Genomic DNA, 19893 nt, shown 5'->3' with positions numbered 1-19893 from the left:
GGCCAAAGAACTTCGAATCTTCGAAAGTAGTTCGATGCTACTGCATCCACCTAATCTTGGGCATCTTTTTTTAACAGAGCAATTAATGGAAAGCGTTTTTTTTTTTTTTTTTTTTTTTTTTTGGGTTCTTAGATATGGACCAGCTTAAATCTACCACTCTTGGTAAGTTTCTATACAACACGAATATTCCAACGAGGCTCCATGTCTAACAAAGCTTGGATCTGCTCCAGGTTGGCTTCAATTCCTCCTTTTTTTGATCAAATATTTAGCCCAAAAACCATCCAAAAGGGATCCAAGGCACATTTGTCAAATTAAACTTCATATGGTTTTTCCCAAGCACCTTAAAGACTACTCGTGCGCTCTGGGCTACTAAGTCTTGATCAAAATATCATCCACGTACACATCCATGTTCTTGCAAGCCAGTCTTTGAAGCTTGACTCACAAGCTTATGATATGTAACTCAAGTGTTTTTTAACCTGTAAGGTGTGGCATAATAGCTAAAGGTCTACCTCTATTAATTATAAATAAGGTCTTCTCCTTATCCTTTAGATTAATGAGTATCCAAACTGGGCAAAGAATGCATCCATGAATTACTATAACTTATGCACAAATGTTGCATCTACCACCAATCCTTGATAAGGGGAAGCTATACTTCAGATAGACCTTGCTAAAGTCCATGTGTTTGATGTAAATTTTTTATATAAACTACACGCTAACCAATTTAAATAGCTAACCTCCTGTTTCAAGATTTTTTTGACTTCATTACCAATAGCTTGATTACATTCTACAATGGAAATTTGCTTTTTCTTCTACTTCATGAGTTCATAGGCCAGTTTCATGTAAACCTAGTGAACAATAATAAATGGATCAATAGAAGGCCTTTCCTCCGGGAGATCAATGAGAACATATCAATAACATTAATGGTTATTTTAGTCATTTAGTATAATTAGTGTGTTAGTGTTATGTTAACGAGTGAGAATTAGTAAGGGTACTGTAATCATTAGAATGCACTTGATATATACTATAAATGGAGGATTAGACCCACAGCTGCATTAGGTCTTTTGTTTTACTCCAAATTTCAACATGGTATCAGAGCAAGATCCAACCTAAACCCAACCACCACAGCCAAACCAACTCTAAACCTTGCCATCCTATGCAAATCAGCCAGTATAGAGGATCAACTGCACTCCTACAGCCTAGAAACCAGTCCAGGGATTGCCGGAAAACTTAGCCATCGCTGCTCTTCTCAAAACCTTCAAAGCCATTGCATATTTCACAAAACCAACCATATAATCAACAACAAAACCTTCCGATCTGTACATCTGTAGAATCTCATCGACGAAAACCTCTTCACATGCCCCCACACACTAGCTGACTGCCAGCAGTGCCAACCCCACGCCCCAGTGCGTGAAACACTTTCCGGCCACCTTTTTCTGCATTTTTTCTGCAAAATGTCTTGATTACTTCCATAGATCGTAATATCAAGCTAATGGACATTTTTTTTTTTTGTTAAAAATCCAACCTTTTTTGACCATGCACTCATGGAAATCTGGTGGTTGTTGTTTAGCATTAGTAAAGTCCATTGGTAGGTCTCTTGGAGCAGAGGCAGCACTCATTCATTGATTTTGTGGGGCTGTGGCAGTGTTATATTTGTTGGTGACTCGTCTGTGGTTGTTCCATTCCGATTGTTCCTCTTGTTTGACATTGATCTAGTTTGTGTTGGGCAGAGTCTATGAAACCCAAGAGTATGCTTCATCATTGTCGCAGACAACAACCAAAAAGTTGGATGCAAAATGTTCGGTGGTCTAAGGCTGTTAGGGCCTATTTAACAAGGTTAAGAAACCTAACTTTGTTCCAATATGAACCCTATGATGAGAAGAAAACAAAAGTGTGGACTCGGGAAGATGATTTGCTTCATTCTCTATTGTGGAACTTGATGGAACCCCAAACTACATGAATGTGCATGCATCTAGACACATGCAAGGAGATTTGAGATTATGTCAAGCTTCTGTATTCCAGTAACATTACACATACCTAAGATTTATCCCTACAGTACTTTCAGTTACAACTCAGAGAAAGGAGTATTACTGATTATTTTGAAAAGATGAAGCGTATTCATGAGGAGTTTAACATCATGCAACCTATAACTGCGATGTTCACAAGATGCAAAAGCAGAGGAAGCAGATGACAGTTCTTCAGGTTCTAGCAAGTTTGAACCCGAGTTTAGGGCAGTCCAGTCTCAGATACTTGAAAGTGCAGAGTTGCCATCATTTTCCTATGTTTATTCTCGCATCCTTCGTGCTTCGTCAAGTACATATACCTATGCCTTTGCACCTAGGTCTAAGAGGACAGCCTTTACCACGTAGGGTAATTATAGTTTTCAAACAAGCAATTGCAGAACTTATTTAAGGTGGTTCAAGTGGCCGTGGTGGAGGAGATGGATAGGGTAGAGGCACTCCTCACAAGTGTACACATCGTGGACAACAAGTCACTATTGAGCAGTGTTGAGATCTCCATGATGAACCTTCTCACGTTGCCAATGCAACCACCAGAGACTCCACACCTGCCAAGCCAAGTGAGAAGCAACTTACTATATCTATATCAGAGGAAGAGTATTCCAAATTCCAACAATATCAAGCATCCCAACAAGCTTCTTGTCCCATTACGTCCCTTGCCCATATAGGTAACCCTATAGATTGCCTGTCATCCTATACTTCTCGTCCTACCCCTTGGATTTTTGATTCCGCAGCCATTAACCATATCAAGGTATACCTAATTTCTTCTCTACCCTCTAGTACCCTGAAAACTTACCTCGCGTTATTCTTACTGACGGTTCCACCACCACCGTTAAGGGAATTGGGGCTGTAAATCCCACTTCCTCCATTTCTCTTCCTTTGGTATTGTATATTCCCAAGTTTCCTTTCAATCTTATATCAGTTAGCAAGATTACCAAATCCATTAATTGTTCAGTAGAATTCTTCCCTAATTCTTTGATCATTCAAGATTTGAAGACGAGGAATACAATTGGTAGAGGGTGAGAAGCTGGTGGACTTTATCACTTTGAGTTGTTATCTCCTTTTACCACCTGCAGTGCAGCTGCCAGACCTTTGCAAATCCATGTCACTTTGGTCATCCTTCTCAAAAAAAGTTGAAACTACTACTTCCTAATTTGAGTCATGGGTCTAGTCTTAATTGTGAGTCTTGTTAGTTGTGAAAGCATCACCGTGTCTCTTTGCTTCCTGAGTGAATAAAAGGGCAGCAAGCCCTTTCATATTAGTCCATTCTAATGTTTGGGGTCCTAGTCAAGTAGTGTCCAAGTTGGATTTCCAATACTTTTTAATCTTTGGGGATGATTATTCAAAGATGACTTGGTTGCATTTAATAAACGGTTATTCTGAGTTATTTCATATATTTTGTGCCTTTCATCTAAAATAAAGACTTAATTTGGTTTGCTTTTTCGAATACTTCAAAGTGATAATGCTAGAGTATTTTAGTACTCAATTCACTACTTCTATGACTCAGCTTTGTAATGTTCATCAATCATCTTGTGCCCACATTCCTCAACAAAATGGGGTTGCAGAGAGGAAAAACAAACATATCCTTGAAGTCACTCGCACTTACTTTATCAAATGCATGTACCTAAAGTGTTTTGGAGAAAACTTATCTCTTGGTTTCTTATCAACAAGATGTAGTCCTCTATTTTTAATGGTAAAATTCCCTACTCCATTCCCTTTTCTGATTCACCTTTATTCTCTTTACCTCCTCATATATTCGAGTGTGTGTCCTTTGTTCATCAGCTAACTCTCAAGGCAGATAAGTTGAACCATCATGCTATAAAATGTGACTTTCTAGGCTACTTGTGTACTCAAGAAGGGTATCGTTGTTATAGTCCTACTCTTCATCGCTTTTTTATTTCAACCAACGTTACCTTCTTTGAGTCTACACCATACTACTCTCAATCCCTAAGTGCTTCTAATCTCAATGAGTATCTTCCTCCACCTAATCTTCCAAATTATAGTTTGTTGTTCTTACCCAATCATCCACATGTGTCAACATGTAGTTTGAGTCCTTCTCATTGTCTAGATCATCCTTATTTGCAAGTGTATTCAGGATTGTGGCACCAAGGAAGAGATTCCCCTCTAGCTTCTCCTATCATGCCTTTGGTTTCCTCGTCTAATGATCATATTTACCACGATGTTGATCCTCCCATTGATGTCCGGAAAGTTAAACATACATATACACAGCATCCCATCTCCAACTTTGTTTGCTATGACTTCTTGTCACCCTCCTATTATCTTTTGCCCTTCCTAAATTTGTTTTCTAAAGCCTTAGTCCCCTTTAGTTTAAGGAATGTAGTGGTTGAAGAAATGAATGTATTATAGAAAAATGACACTTGGAAATTGGTATCTCTTCCTTCTAACAAGTTTGTGGTTGGTGGTCATTAGGAATATGCTATGAAAACTAATCCTAATGGTTCTATGGCTCGTCTAAAGGCACGCCTTGTTGCTAAAGGATATAATTAGCTGTATGGTTTGGATTATTCAAATACTTTTTCCTCAATTGCCAAACTTACCTCAATACGCCTATTCATCTCCTTAGCCACCACTTGCCGTTGGCCTTCGCATCAATAGATATGAAGAATGCCTTATTGCATGGTGATCTTTAGGAGGAGGTCTATATGGAGCAACCATCTAGGTTTGTTGCTCAAGGAGAGCCAGAATTAGTGTGTTGGCTCAAGAAGGCCTTATATGGTTTAAAATAGTCCCCCAAACGTTAGTTTTGTCGATTCAATGTTGTAGTACTTAAGTTTGGCCTTTTACGGTGTGCAATAAATCACTCTATGTTTCTTCTATATACTTCATCAGGTAGGATTCTTCTTATTGTGTATGTGTATGATATTAAATTACAGCTGATGATGATCAACGTATTCAGAAATATTTAATTACAGCTGATGATGATCAACGTATTCAAAGCCTAAAACATTTTCTACAGACTATACTTCAAACCAAAGATTTGGGACCACTAAAATACTTCTTGGGTGTAGAAGTATCCAGATCTCATATGGAACTGTTTTCTCATAGAGGAAGTATGTTCTTGATCTTTTAGATAATACTGGATTGTTGGGATCCAAGCCGGTTGATACACCCAAAGATCCTAATCTAGGACGATATTGGAGACTTGTTGGAAAGTTGAATTATCACATAGTCACTTGGCTGGATTTATAAAGTGTTGTAAATCAATTTTTGGATTCTTTGAGGACAAGACACTGGGACGCAATGATTTGCATCTTAAGATATCTCAAAGGTGCACCTAAGAAAGCTCTTATATCAAGATTAGGATCACACTTACATTCAAGGATATAATGATGCAGATTAGGCTGGATCAGCTTTGGACAGAAGATCCACGATAAGAACTGCATCTTTGTTAGTGGTAACTTGGTTTCCTAGAAGAGTAAGAAACAAAACATAATTGCCAGGTCAAGTGCTTAGTTAGATTATAGGGTCATAGCTCATACTACATGCAAGCTTGTTTGGTTGAAAAACATGTTGGAAGAACAGAGTGTTCCACATTCTCGGTCTATGGAGTTGTTGTATGATAATCAATTTGCTTCTCATATTGCCTCCAACTCAGTCTTCCATGAGCGAAAAACACACATTGAACTTAACTGTCACTTTGTTTGGGAGAAACTTGTGTAGAAGCTTGTTACCACCACTTATATGAAATCCAATATGCAGCTTGCTGATTTGTTTACCAAAGCTTTTGAGGGTGCTCGTGTTATATTTATTTGGTAAAGCTAGGAGCATATGACAACCATGCTCCAACTTGAGGAGCAATTTTAATGGTTATTTTAGTTATTTAGTATTCTTAATGTGTCAGTGACATGTTAATAAGTGAGAATTAGAAAGGGTATTATGGTCATTAGAATGTAATATATACTATAAATAGAGGAAGAGAACAATCACTGCATTAGATCTTTGTTTTACTCCAAATTTCAAAAAATAATAAATCCACTAGCTCACACTTTTATATAAGGATCCACACCAAAACCAACCTAAACAAGTCCCCTTAAATCATTTGTACTTAGTAATACTGGCTCCAATTCTCCCATTAAGAATCCCTTTTGCTCTAGTCTCCTAATTTTTGCCTCACCAAGAAATTTGTATCCCTCCTAGCTTTTTTATTTTTCAAAGTGACAAGATAACATTGTTTTGCCTTAAGCTCTTGTGATTGCCAAGGTTGACCACTAAGGCATTGTCATGGATCAGCTATAATCCCTAAAGGTTAGTGTCTAAGTAGGAAATTACTGGCCTTGTTGCAAACCTCTGTTGTGTCTCTTTAACTTCTTACTTCACTCCTTATTTTGCAACTTTCCGGCCAAGACTAAGAATTATCCCTCCAATGGGCCCATAAATATGACAATTACCATACCCATTATTCTTATCATTAGAGTCAGGCTTTCTCTCATCCTATTGTTGCTTGGATTATGCCATGAACCTCCTTAACAACCCCTAACAAATAAAAGCCTCTACTCCAACATTTCCTTAATTGTTCTACTTTCAATAATCTTCTATGCCATGCCCATAATCACTATGAAACTACTATTTGTGTGCCATTTTCGAAACTGTGAAGCCCTAGAATCACCTTTTCAAACTCCAGGACTTTTTTTTCCAATTCTTTTCTTTTTGTGTTTGTATTTCTTTGTCTCAGTCCTCACCTTCTCAGTTCACTCCTCCCTTTCCTTACCTTTCTTTGACTAGATATCCCTCCTAACTAGTGTCATATCTTTACAGTATTGCCTCACCTACTCAAAGAGGTTAGACAAAGACTCCAAGACCATTTTTTCAAGGAAGAATTGATGCTAGATGAGCGGAGCTTGTACACTAATTGGTACTAGTACTCTGTGGTCCAAATTGGCAACTGCAAGAGCCTATACATTGAAGCACCTAATATATGCTTTAGCAACAATTTTCTAGCCCTCTATCGAGTCTCCAAGGCACTAGCAAAGGTCTTCTGTAGCAATTTACTACTAATAAAGTGGTTTATAAATAAAGCATAAGCTATCTCATGAACATACCAAGATATACCCCATAGTACCACATCCAAGCTAAACTTCATCAAGTTGGTAACAAAAGCACCTTGCAGATGATAGTGTTTGAGGCTTTGTAAAGAACCATCAAGCTTGTAAGCATCTCTAAATGATCTATCAACTTTGTACTATCATCATACAACTCCATGGAGGACTTCCAGAATTCCTACAATAGAAGCTACTCAATTGCTCTCTTAGTGAATGGTGTATTTCTTCAAGTAATGCTTTGGTAACCATTTTGATGGGTCGAATATGGCATGCCCTTCAAAATTTTTGCCTCCGATAGAAAGAGCCCGAGATCTAGTATGGGCAATTTTTGTATGAATTGCCTTCTATGTGAAACAAGTAATTGGATATTCTAAGACTGGACCCTCATTTACTCCTTCATGGTCTAGAGTCATACCAAAGGGAGCACAAAATACCCCGAAGGCTCTCCAATACAACAAAAGATTAGTCAGAGCTTGTCACATTTCGGTCAAGAATGGAAGTGTGGCGATATTCATTTTGGTTTTAAAAAATAGTGCCAATCTATTTTTAAAACTTTTGGTTATGATAAGGTGGCATAAAGAGTTGATCTTGTGAAAGAGAAATAAATAAAGTGACATGAGGCAATGGCTAAGGACTCGAGGACTTACCTCATCCCAACTATATGAAGTTGGAATAGAGGTAATTACTCTAGGTTGATTACCCTACAAGGGTACTTAACTGCCATAGCTATGGTCTTCCCATAACAATTCATGAGAATAATACATTTTTAGGGTGATAGTTTGCTCTAATTTCAAAGATAATGGCCTCGTCTTTTCTAGGCTAAATGTCAAATAGTTTTCTCTACTTGAGCCATGTGGGGACCCCTTGGCATGCCAAAATGCCCCATATTGCTACGCCTTTTTTTCACTGATGAGTGTTACATATGTCATTCTAATAGTAATATGCCACGCATAAATGTTATTCAAGAATAGAGTTCCTACATCAATACCAATACATAATATTTAAGGTAAAAGCACAAACAACTTGAGAATTTTATTTAATTCAATTATGCCATATCATGTTATATTATATATCTTGTATTATATCATCCCTTGCCCCAAATTGTTGGGAGCCCAGTTCAATACAGCTTGTTTCTATTCTTTCAAATAACTAAACAAATAAGCTGGATTGAAGCTTGTCTTACATACAAGAAAAACCTGAAAATTCTAAACTACAACTTGGTTGAGTTCATGAACAAGCTCATTCATAGTTTGGCATATGTTCAATGGTCATACGGTCATTTGTAGAAAAATTAATAATCATTTTAATTTATGACACATATTCATCTTAATACAATTGATTAAATTTATTGAAATAGCATCCAGTATAGTAAATCGTTTTAAAATTTAAAATAAAGAAAAAATTTATATTAAACAAATAGTATTAAATTTTTCATTATACATATAATATGATGGTGTCAATTTTCGAAAAAAATTATATTAAACAAATAGTATTAAATTTTTCATTAAACATATAATATGATGGTGTCAATTTTCTTATGAAATATATGAATTAAAAAAAGTATATATTTTCATTCGTTAAATTTAGCAAACTAGCTAAAATGTAACAAAGTAAAGCTTAACAATTAGCTCAAGCTAGACTCAACCTCAATTAATGCTTGAACAATATTGAAGCTTGATTTATAATCTGTTCAAATTTGATCTCAATTAAGAATTTAGTGAACAATCTCAAATATTATAATGCTCAGCTCTGCTCAATTCTTTTGTAGCCCTAAAATTTGAATAATTAACATCTCTACAAATACAAACAATAATTCATATCATATCATAGGCTCATAGGCAAAGGTATCAACGGGCATATGAACAAGATCTCAATATGTTATTGAAAATATAACATAATTGTCTATGGCATAAAGATGTATAACGGGTCCAGACCTACAATATTTAAGGGGATATAGAAAATCAAATGTAACCTACTTGAAGGATGGAAAACATCTTTGTTATGTTTCCATTAACTTTTTGGAGTAGCAAAAGAACCATGCATGCTTGTTTCCATAACTACTTATTAATTTCAGTGGCTAAATTAATAGCCAATTATATATGTATAAAGGCAGGGGTTGTGGAGAGAGAAGAATGCAATTAAAATGGAGCATACACACAATACAGAATTTTGGGAAATACGGGATCATAAATCCTCTTTATTTGTGTCGATAGTCATTTTTTACCTAATAAAATAAAGAAACCGAATTGAGTATATGAAAAATTAGGCCAGGAAACAGGATGCAGCATAGGGCAGTCGACTGGTCATCTTGGGCTATTGACCAACCCCTTTTCTTCTTCTACAATTTGGCGCCACTCAATAAAGGTCAACCAGCCTAGTGAAATTTTTAAATTTTGAATTGTTTGAGTATGATTGGCCAATGGATCTAGACATGCCACGTGTCTTAGAAGTTGCCACATGTCAAGCAATGACTAGGACAATTGGTAGTTGGTGGTTGATGGTTGGTAGTTTGAATTTAAATTTTTGAAATTCAAATGGCATTTCCCTCCATCCCATTGAAGGTCTACAAATAGATCTTTTGGGAGAGAGATGAGGACACGTCCAAGTGGGGGTAAGGAGAGGAAAAACTAAGTGTTTTTTGTGCATTCTTTGGGTTAGAATAGTGTATTTGATTTGAGAAGAGAGATCCTACTTCTCTCATCCTCTCTTCTTTGCCTTATTAGGGTGCATGCAATCAAGAGTATACCCTCCACTTGATCTATAGAGTTTCCTGCAACACAAGGTCAATATCCTAATCCTCTATCCCATTTGTTTTCAAGTTCTAATTTGAGTTTTTGCAAGAAAAGCATGTTTGCATGTTTGTAATACTAAAGTTTGATTCATCATGTTTTTTACATTTCCCTATGTAAATTATGCATGTTAAGGATGTTAGAATGTGTTAGTGTTTAGATTTCATTAATAAAAAAAATTATTGAAATATCAAAAATTGCTTTTTTTTCCCAAAATTTGCATGCAGATGGTTGATCAGACTATAAGCGTGGTCGACCGCCCCTCTGCTTTTCAAAAAGTAGCCATTAGGCTACAGGATGGTTGATTGGCTCTCTATAGACAGTCAACCGCCAAATCCCAAGAGTGTATGTTTGGTATTTTTTAAAAACTTTTCTTCAGGATTTCATGGTTTTTTTAGTCTAAACACTCCTTGGAGTGTGATTGGTCGAGTTTGATTGTTGTTTAACTAAAGATTTTCATGGTTTTTCCATAAAAACCTAAGTTTGTATTCTCAAAATGATTCGTAAAGGATTTCAAGTTTTCAAAGTTTTCACATAAAAATCTGGAGTCATATATCCATGATGTGGCTTTTGGATGTTCTTTAGAACTTATATGACTACACAAAACAAGGTTTCAAGGCAGGTTTGTGGTTCTCCCACTAAAAATTTACATCTTTTTTTTCAAATTTACACAAACAAACAACATTTTTCAAAGTAATCGCCCATGAAGTGGCTTAAGGGTGGAAATTTTGATTTTCATAAATTTAAACTCGATCTTAATCTTTGTTTTTGCAAAGTTCTCATTAAAAAATCAAAGTTTTGGACCAAAAACAAAGATTTCTCAACACAAACATCAAGAGGTTTCAAGTGATTACAAATGTTTTTAAATGTTTTTTAAAAATCATCAAAATATTTTCTAAAACTTCTTTTGAAAATGTTTTTAGGAATGGTTTGATTTTTCCATGGAGGATATGTAGGCAATCTACATTGGAATATTCAATCATAACTTTTCAAAACTTAGTTTCTTCTTTCTTTTTCTTTTCTCTCTATTTTTTGTGTGAATGTTTGAGGGTCTTTGAAAGGGCATAAAAGTAGTAACGTTTCTATGGAGCAAGTCCTCTATATAAACTCTATGAAATCCTTTTCAAAAGGGGTTAAAGGGTCAGAAATTTATTTTTCAAAAAGCCATATAAAAAATGAAAAACTACAGCAAGCGGTTGACTGGTTCTCTGCAAGTGGTCGATCGAGAATTACTGCAAGTTGAATTTTCCTTAATTTTTAATATTTTTTCAAATTTGAACTTCAAAATGGGAGACACACACACTTACATAAGGTAAGTTCAGTTACCATTCTTAGAATGAGTCCTTTAGGGTGCTAGGTTTTTTAAACCTTATTCAAAGAAGGTTTAAAAGTTTACCTTCCTTCACAATGGTACTCCCAGACCAAATCTCTTTTTAATGGGTTTTACTTTGTTTTACCTTTTCAAAAACTAAAATGAAGTGGTGACTCCATTTTCTAAAAGAAAATGGTAAGCAGGGGAACCAATGATTTGGTTCATCTTACATATTTGGTTTTTATTAATCATCAAATATGTTGGCAACCAACATGGGCCATTTGAGACCGATGTTGATGATTTGGAACATGCAGAGACAATGTGCTAATAAAATATATAAAAACTGCTCTATGAAAACTAACAAAATAATTAAATCTAATTCAGTTACAAAGATGTATGATGGCAACAGTTATGAATCCAATGATAAAACAAAGCATGATAAAGACTATACTATCTCTATGATGTCTATACTGACCAACTTTCAATTGATTCTTAACCAGATACGCTGCAGTCCTTAGGAAGAATCTCCCACAGCCAGACTTCCAAAAATTACAATCAATAAATTTTGAGAACAACTCTACGAAGTAGAATTTCCTAGAAAGAATAGAATGATCTATACGTGCAAAGACTACAAAGTATAAAATGCATAATTTTTGGAGCTGAGAAGAATCAAGAAGTGACTCATATGAATAGACCAATATCTTATCAACATAAAAGAATTAAAAGCTCCTAAAACCATGTCCTAGTGTAGCAATGACTTCATAGAAAATAAATAATGAAGAAAAAATAACATTTTTCATGGTATTAACATACGTGAAATGACAAAACATATAGAAGTTGACAAATTCATCGGGTAGGAACTAATAAAATCCTACTGTCTAGTACCCTAAACTAATAATAACTATATCTTAGACATTTTTTAATAACTTCAATTTTTTTAAAACTATATAAATTAAAATTAGGCTATTTAACTTAATCAAATTGCAAGAATCATTATATGAGATCGGCTCTTACAAGCTATGATGTAATAAGTGAAACTCACAATATGACATGTGAATGTTGAAAATATATTGTGTAGCACCCCAAGCATTTGCCAAGTCTTCGTAGTCTATGCACATGCGCATGCACAAGCACTAGTGCATGCACCTTAGCATGAAACAAAATCTTAATGAGTTATTGAAACCACATGCCACCCACTCACTATAGACTAGTTCAAACTGCCCTCAATAATAATGGCATGTAGAAGAACAACTACAACATGTACTCCTCCCTGCCCTCCAAAGTGCGGTTGGGGGCTCAATTCCCTTGAGTGTGAGAGTGTAAGGGGGATTGAAGTTTTCGGTAGTTTAGATTACCTGCTCCTTTGAAAACCTTGGTATAGGTCTTCCCCAAATATTTGAGAGGCGGCACAAGTAGTGGGGGAAAACGCTAAGCCGCTAACTAATCCTCTTTGAAGTAGAACATCAATTTTGTATTAACCCATAAGAGAACTAATAAAAGTTTTTCAAATTATCAATAGATTTTTAAAATACAAAGAGATTGAGCATGCAGATCAAATTGACATTGAATAAAAAATAAGAATAGATCAGTAAATTAACAAAACAAAATACAAAAAGTTCAACCCACTTGGACAGTAAGCTGACCTAGTGTTTCCTTGCCCCAAACATGATCAACCCCAGAAAAAATGTTTATCTCTTATCAACCTCTTTATACTTGTATCTGGGAAAGATAGCCTGAGAATTAAACTTTTATCCTACATAAAAAAGTTGGATAACTGTTCAAAAATAGATAAAAAATATGCCTTGTTTTAAAAATGTACCCACTCTCCACAAAAGAAATGACAGCATGCAATACTGTCAAATGTCCAGTTAGGTTGGGTTCATCTCCAAACCTTCAAAGCAATTACAAAAAGTTAAATGGAAACTGAAATAATAGATGAAGTAAAATGTGAATAAATTCTCTCATTCTCAGTAGTTGCATGCTTCATAATGCAAGAATTTATGGGCAAAGAGATTGACCTGGCATAATTAATCTGCTGCAATAACTTCTTTTCTTCCATGAGATAATATTGTCATTTTTGCACTTCAGTTATATGCAGAACAGAATGGGACAGCAACACAGCATGGTTATCAATATTTATGCTATTTTCTGTATCATGCGGCTCATGCCTATGGTGAAAATATAACGAGACTTCTACATAAAGGAGTATTCAAAAGAAAGCTCAGTATCTTACTCAAGCTCGCCATTAATTAAAATCCAATAATTGAAAACGTAATTGAACTTCAACCATGCATAATGAGCCAAAAACAAAGCCAGCCTTTTTCCTTCCCTTTTTTTTTTTTTTTTCCGAGAAACATGGAATAAATAAATAAAAATGTACTGAAATCTTAAAACTTTTAGATCAAACCCTAAAGTTTCTTTTTAATGCCCATAAACTTTCCGAAGAGAAGGGTCTTCTTCAGCTTAAGAAATTGGTTTTATATTTAGAACCCATCCCAAATTTTTTTGAATTCAAATTGAAAATGACTTGAGACAGGTATTGCCTGCAACCAAGCCACTTGGGAATTGAAGTTGAACATATGGGCAGTTATACATTAACTGACTGTAGCTTTAAAGAATTAGTCTATATCTTGCATCCTTTGCTGACTACATAAGCATGAACTCTTTTAATCATGTAAGTAGTGAAACTCAATGAATTTCAGTACATGCTAAGGATTATAAATCTGTCACAAATTATGAAATTGAAGCGGCTCAAAGTCGAAAACCAAATGATATTTATTCAGAGGAATTGGATTGTATGCAACCTAAGCAAGATTTAATCTAGCAGAACTCATTCATAAATTCACATAGCAGATGAATGTGAACAACAGATATCCCATAAAATAGAAAGGTTAATCCCAGCAACATTCATGTAACGAAACAACCAGCGAGAACCCTATAGATATGTCCAAACCCTAACCATCCATTTGTTTCTTTCTAGAATGCAGAGAAGAGAAATGCTTACAAATGACAAATAAAGGACGCCATCGTTAAGCATTTTCCCTTCTCTTCCCGGTCATTCTCCCACCGGCGAAGAGAAATGCGACGAGCTGAGAAGAGGAGGAGTTGAGGAAGCGAGAAGCTGGCCTGTGGACGGTACAATGTAGCATATATATTCGAAGGTGACTGAGACAGGTCTGCTTTGGAAGGCACAAAAATGGCGCCTTTGCACTATCTGAGACAAAATAGAGGACGCTTCAAATTCATTTACTGATAATATAATTTTCACATTCTATTATTAAAAAAATAAAAATTTCAAGTTAGCATAAATATTTATTATTTATTAATAGAATATTTATAATGTTAATTAAAAATACTAGTTTTAAAAAAGTTTTAAATAATTTTCAATTAGAAAATATTTGATTGTTCAATTAATTTTTAATTAGAAAACAGTAAAAAAAATCTATAAAAAAGCATTAATTAACATAAATATTCACTAATTTGTTAGTTAGAAAATATTAAAAATTTTAATTAAAAATATTAATGAAAAGTTTTTAACTAATTTTATAATTAGACAACATTTAAAGTGAATATTAAATTGTTAATATTTATTTTAATTAATATTTTAACTGACATTTATAATTTATTAAATAAAATTAATATTATTATTTTATAAAAAAATTAGTATAATAGTTAATATTTAAATATTATATTGTTCTCAAATAATTCTATTTTAAATGTTTAAAATTTATAAGCGTTGAAAATTTTAGAATATAGGTTTACTTAATATATTTTTTTAGTAAATTTTTGTGTTGAAAAGTATAGTTATTAATTTTATATATTTGTTATATGCATGTCAAGAATATATTGATTGCATTTTTAAAATACCTATCAAAATTGTCATCTTGAATCAAACATAGATATAAAAATTATGTCAATTTTATAGTGCGAAGTCGATCAATATTCTCATATGATAGGTATTCTATTCTCACAGATAAGTTTGAGCATTATTCTATAACGATCGATTTAGCCTATCAAATCAAATAAATCAATTTGATTAATATTTTAAAAGGTTCCGTTTAAGCTTGTATCGTTCAATTAACCGAATAACCTATATATATATATATATATATATATATATAATTACATCAAGCCCCCCAAAACATTTGGCTTTCCTAATTCCTCTTGCAATAACAACTAGCTCCTCCCATTCACCTCTGCCGCTCCTGCTTTGTGCTAATTGTGCTCTTGCCTCTGATCCTCCATGCTAGGTCTGTACGTCCCCTGACTCCCCTCTGTGGCTCCGCCTTCGCGGAGATGCCTTTTGGTCCATTCATTTTGGTCGTAAGTGTTGAATTAAAAAAGTGTTATAAGTGATATTTGATTATATTTAAAATAAGTGGTACTTGAATCCTTTTATTATATAATACTATATGATTATTTTTAAATATATTTTAATTCTAAATTTTATTAGTAATTATTTTAATTATTTATAATTAAAGTTTTATTAAAAAAATAATATAATATTATTATTTTTAATTAATAATAATCACGTTATTAATGTACATTAATTGCATATTACTATTATATTAAACTAGTAAAAACTATCTGCACTTCACCGTGGGATGATACAATAAAAAGGAAATGTCAAATATATACAAGGTAAACTTAAAAAAAAAAAAAAAGGAAAAAAAAAAAGAGTTAAAGTTTGAATTATATGGAGGTGATATTGAAATGATGTTGTTTTTGGTATAATCCCAAGAAGGGGGTGAATTGAAACTTTTTAAAATTTCTTCTTAGGTTAAATCAGATAACGACAGTATTACTCAACTTAGGATCCATCTAATGAATTATAAATTCAACAGATATATCCAAGCTTAAATAATTTACACAGTTCCTGTATTTTCCAAACAAACTCAAATGAAGATTCAAGCAATAATATTAACAAATTAATACAAGCATGCAAATACTGAAATGTAAAGAAAGTAAGGGAAAGAGTGAGCCTGAATATGTTATCGAGGTTCGGCAACCGTTCCTATGTCCCCGCCTCATGCTAACAAGTAAGATGATTCCAATAAGTGCTCGCTTAACAAGTGGAGCGTCACTGATTACAACTTCCTCTCCTTATTGGGTGAGGAAACCTCAAGTCAGATTACAGGGCTGACCCCAACCTTTACAACACCTTATAGGATGGTGTTCCTAGTTCTCTTAACCAGGTCTGAACTAATCCAATGCACGTTACAAGTCAGTGCAATCATCTTCCAACGACACGTCGATAATACAATAATAATAACTTTGAGTACAAATAAATTTGTTTCTTACCCAAGCAGATGATGTACAACAGTAAGCACAATACACTCAATAATGATGGGATATCACTACAAGAAAATTGGTTTTTAGTGACGAAACTATTAGTGAAGGATTTGAAACAGTCACTAATAATTTCGTCACTAAAACCCTAAAAAATCGCGAGAAAACATTTTTCGCGCAGAAATTATTCCGGGAAACTATTAGCGACAACTTCTGCAGTATTAGTGACGAATTAAATTCGTCACTAAAAGACTTTTATTGGTGACGATTAAATAACTGTCACTACTATTATTTTAAAAAAAATTAAAAAAATTTATTTCAGAGTATTAGTGACGAATTTGAAAATTAGTCACTATTAGCCACTTATTAGTGACGGATTTGGAAACCGTCACTAATACTTCTTTTATTTAAAAAAAATTATTTCAGAGTATTAGTGACGAATTTAAAGATTCGTCACTATTAGTTCATTATTAGTGAAGGATTTTGGAACTGTTATACCTCTTTAATTTAAAAAAAATAAAATAAATTTATTTCGAAATATTAGTGACGAATTTAAGGATTCGTCACTATTAGACATTTATTAGTAACGGATTTGAGAACCAACACTAATATCTCTTTTATTTAAAAAAAATTTTAAAAAATTATTTCATAATATTAGTGATGAATTTAAAGATTTGTCACTACTAGTTCTTTTCTTTCAATAAAATAAACAATTTTTTTTAAAGATAGTAGTGACGGTTTTTGGTATTCGTCACTATTAGTAGGGTAGTAGTGACGGTTTGGAGGATTTGTCACTACTAGTCCTTTTCTTAACACCCCAGGTTTCCCCTAGTCTCCCTCATTTTCGCTCCATTCCCTTTTCTATATTCCCTCACGTCCTTTGTTTTCCGCCTCCCCTCCGCATCCTCCTCTCTTCGTCGCAGCCCCTTGCTGTCCCCCCTAGTCGTCATCCCTCGCTTTGCCACCACCCCTCACTTCATCGTCGCCCCTTGGCCGAACAAAGCCCCTCACCTCACCTCGCCTCGTCGCATGTAGTCGTCACCCTTCGACCGAACAAAGCCCCTCACCTCGTCATCGCCCCTCAACCAAACAAAGTGGACTTTTGGACATATTTATTCCAAGACTCCATTGTTGGATGCCATTGATTGTCCCTTCTTCGTATCTTACCAGGTATTTTTACCCGCCTTCTACTTTTCCAATCAATCTTTTAGGTTAAAGTTGTTGGTTTGATATCTACTATTTGTTTGCAAATCTGTGATCATTTGATGTGTTGTTGCCTATTTGGTTGCTGAAAATGTTTAGGAGAAGAAAATAATTGTGGGGTTTGTGGAAAGTGCAATAGTGTACTCAGTTGAACCCAATGCAGGTATTTGGTTTATTGTTTTCTTTATTTTAATTTTATTTTTTAATGTAGTATTAAAATTTCTATTACAAAATTTAATTCAGATTGAAATTTTGTCCCTTTACATTGTATCATTCATCGAACTATTAATGAAAATTAAGGGGCAACAGTCTCTTGGTTAACATTGATTGCGTTTCCATCCAAGATAGTCTTTTATTTTTATTTGTCACTAAATTTTCTCTCAATGTCCAATACCATTTGAAATAAAAACTTGTTCTAATATGATTCAAAATTAAGAAAAACTAAATGCCAAGGATAAGTAAAATTAAAATGTTATTAAGTGTGTTTTAGTGTATATTTTTTTATTGAAGGATATACATTCACACATGCTTTCAATATCCATTAAAATTTCAAACTGTCAAAAACTTAAATATTTTTTACTCTTGATATACTATAACAATTAAAATTTTTTAAATTTATAAATTTTATTATTGTTAGTTATTATTTTAATCATACTTAAAGCTAATAGGTGATTACTAATCTATGAGCACATATTTATTCTACTTTCTTTGATTATAAAAAATAAATAAAGAAATATCAAGAGAATCCAATCTTAAGTATACCCCTCTAAAAAAATTTTGTTTTGAACTAAAATCGTAGGGTTTCCTCTTTACTAGCCAATGCCTCCGCAAAGGAATCCTCAAGTAGCCTCAAAGCGGCAGAGGGTTCAGGACCCGCCAAGAGGAGAGTTTTCTTCCAGGGGACGAGCTATACTGAGCGAGCATGAAAGGATTTCAAATGAGACGAGAGCACCAAGGGTGACTCTTGAGGATGTGCAATTGCGCCCGGCACGTTTTGATGCGCCACCCATTATAAAGCAGTCCTCCAATGTTACCCAGCCCAGGGCTGATAGAGGACATGCTCGCTCATCCAGTGTTGTTTCGTACAATTAGGCCAACCATGAAGTATGATTACGATAATCCACCTCCGGCAGACATTCCTAACCATTTGCTGCCTCGGGACCTCAAGCCACGCCCATACAGGGAACCACTACCCTCCCCTCTTACCCCTAAATTGCGTCGTCTTCTAGAGGAAATGGCACAAGACCGAGATGCCGCTAGAGCAACAGCCTTATCTTGTTGCTCTTGCAGTTTCGATTATGATTCTGACTCTGATTAGGATAGACTAGATGCTTGGGATCTTTTTATGCACTTTCTCTTTTACTTATGTACTGTGCTCATGCACCCTTTGATTTGATTTTATTTTTTTTCTTTTATTTGTTTTTTATTGTATATCAAGTTTTACCATGCTTTTGAATGGCTTTACATGTGCTTCGATGTGTCTATCTACATTGAATTGCCTCTGAAATTAATGAAAATACATGGAGCTTTTAGTTTCTACCTGTATTTTGTGTTTCACAATATCATTACGTTTTTATAACTATTTTTGGAATTTATGTGGATGTTACTTACACAGATAAGGTAGGTAGATAAGTGTTCCTTATTGTGCATTCATTTGAGATTGTGCACGGTTAGAAAATCTTTGGAACAACAATGTATAAAATACAGTGAAAGGCCAAGAACTAAATGTCATATGAAGTAAACTGCCAAATTAATTATTGTCATTTCTTGTGTTCATTGAAACTTAGCCCCGTTCAAGAATGGTTACAATACATTCATACCTCATCGTACATGTGAGACAAAACAATTATTGAAATTCAATTGATTATTAGTCATACTATGTTGACTAATAATCAATTGAACATGTTAATTATTTGTTTCACTTACAATTAGTAATATTTTTATTTCAATCATCCTTGGATTGTTCATCATGGACAGTTCAGGAAGTTGTATTTATGTTATTGTCATCTTTCACACTTTGTCAATTGTTATTATATATTTTGAGCGCATCTCTACTTGTGTTCTCTGGGTGCATAGTGGGATGTCGTGACAATTTGTTAGTGATAGAAAACTAGCAACATGTTCACTTCCCCCATCTTGTGTACTTGGAGAGCAATGGGGAGATGTTGCCGAAATTTATAATGACTACGACGAAGGAATTTGAGTGATCGATCGCAATGTAAATG

The 19893-nt window shown here is 34.3% G+C and overlaps 1 long non-coding RNA gene across 3 annotated transcripts in view; it reads right to left on the bottom strand.

Annotated features, from left to right (window-relative positions):
* Window positions 1-14342, bottom strand: part of LOC131151617 (uncharacterized) — a 33071-nt gene extending 18729 nt beyond the window's left edge. The window contains exons 1-4 of one of the 3 annotated variants that reach the window (XR_009135734.1): window positions 14181-14342; window positions 13195-13258; window positions 12996-13067; window positions 12820-12895 (exon numbers count right to left, since the gene is read on the bottom strand). This is a non-coding gene — a long non-coding RNA (uncharacterized LOC131151617). Of the gene's footprint in view, window positions 1-12802; window positions 13068-13194; window positions 13259-14180 lie in introns of all 3 variants that reach the window. The other 2 variants (XR_009135733.1, XR_009135735.1) reach the window with 2 other exon arrangements.
* Between the last annotated feature and the right edge of the window lie 5551 nt (window positions 14343-19893).

Source organism: Malania oleifera, chromosome 3, assembly GCF_029873635.1.
Source record: "Malania oleifera isolate guangnan ecotype guangnan chromosome 3, ASM2987363v1, whole genome shotgun sequence".
NCBI lineage: Eukaryota > Viridiplantae > Streptophyta > Magnoliopsida > Santalales > Ximeniaceae > Malania > Malania oleifera.
Note: the sequence above shows the minus strand (reverse complement) of the source record. Positions and strands in the feature narration are given on the sequence as shown.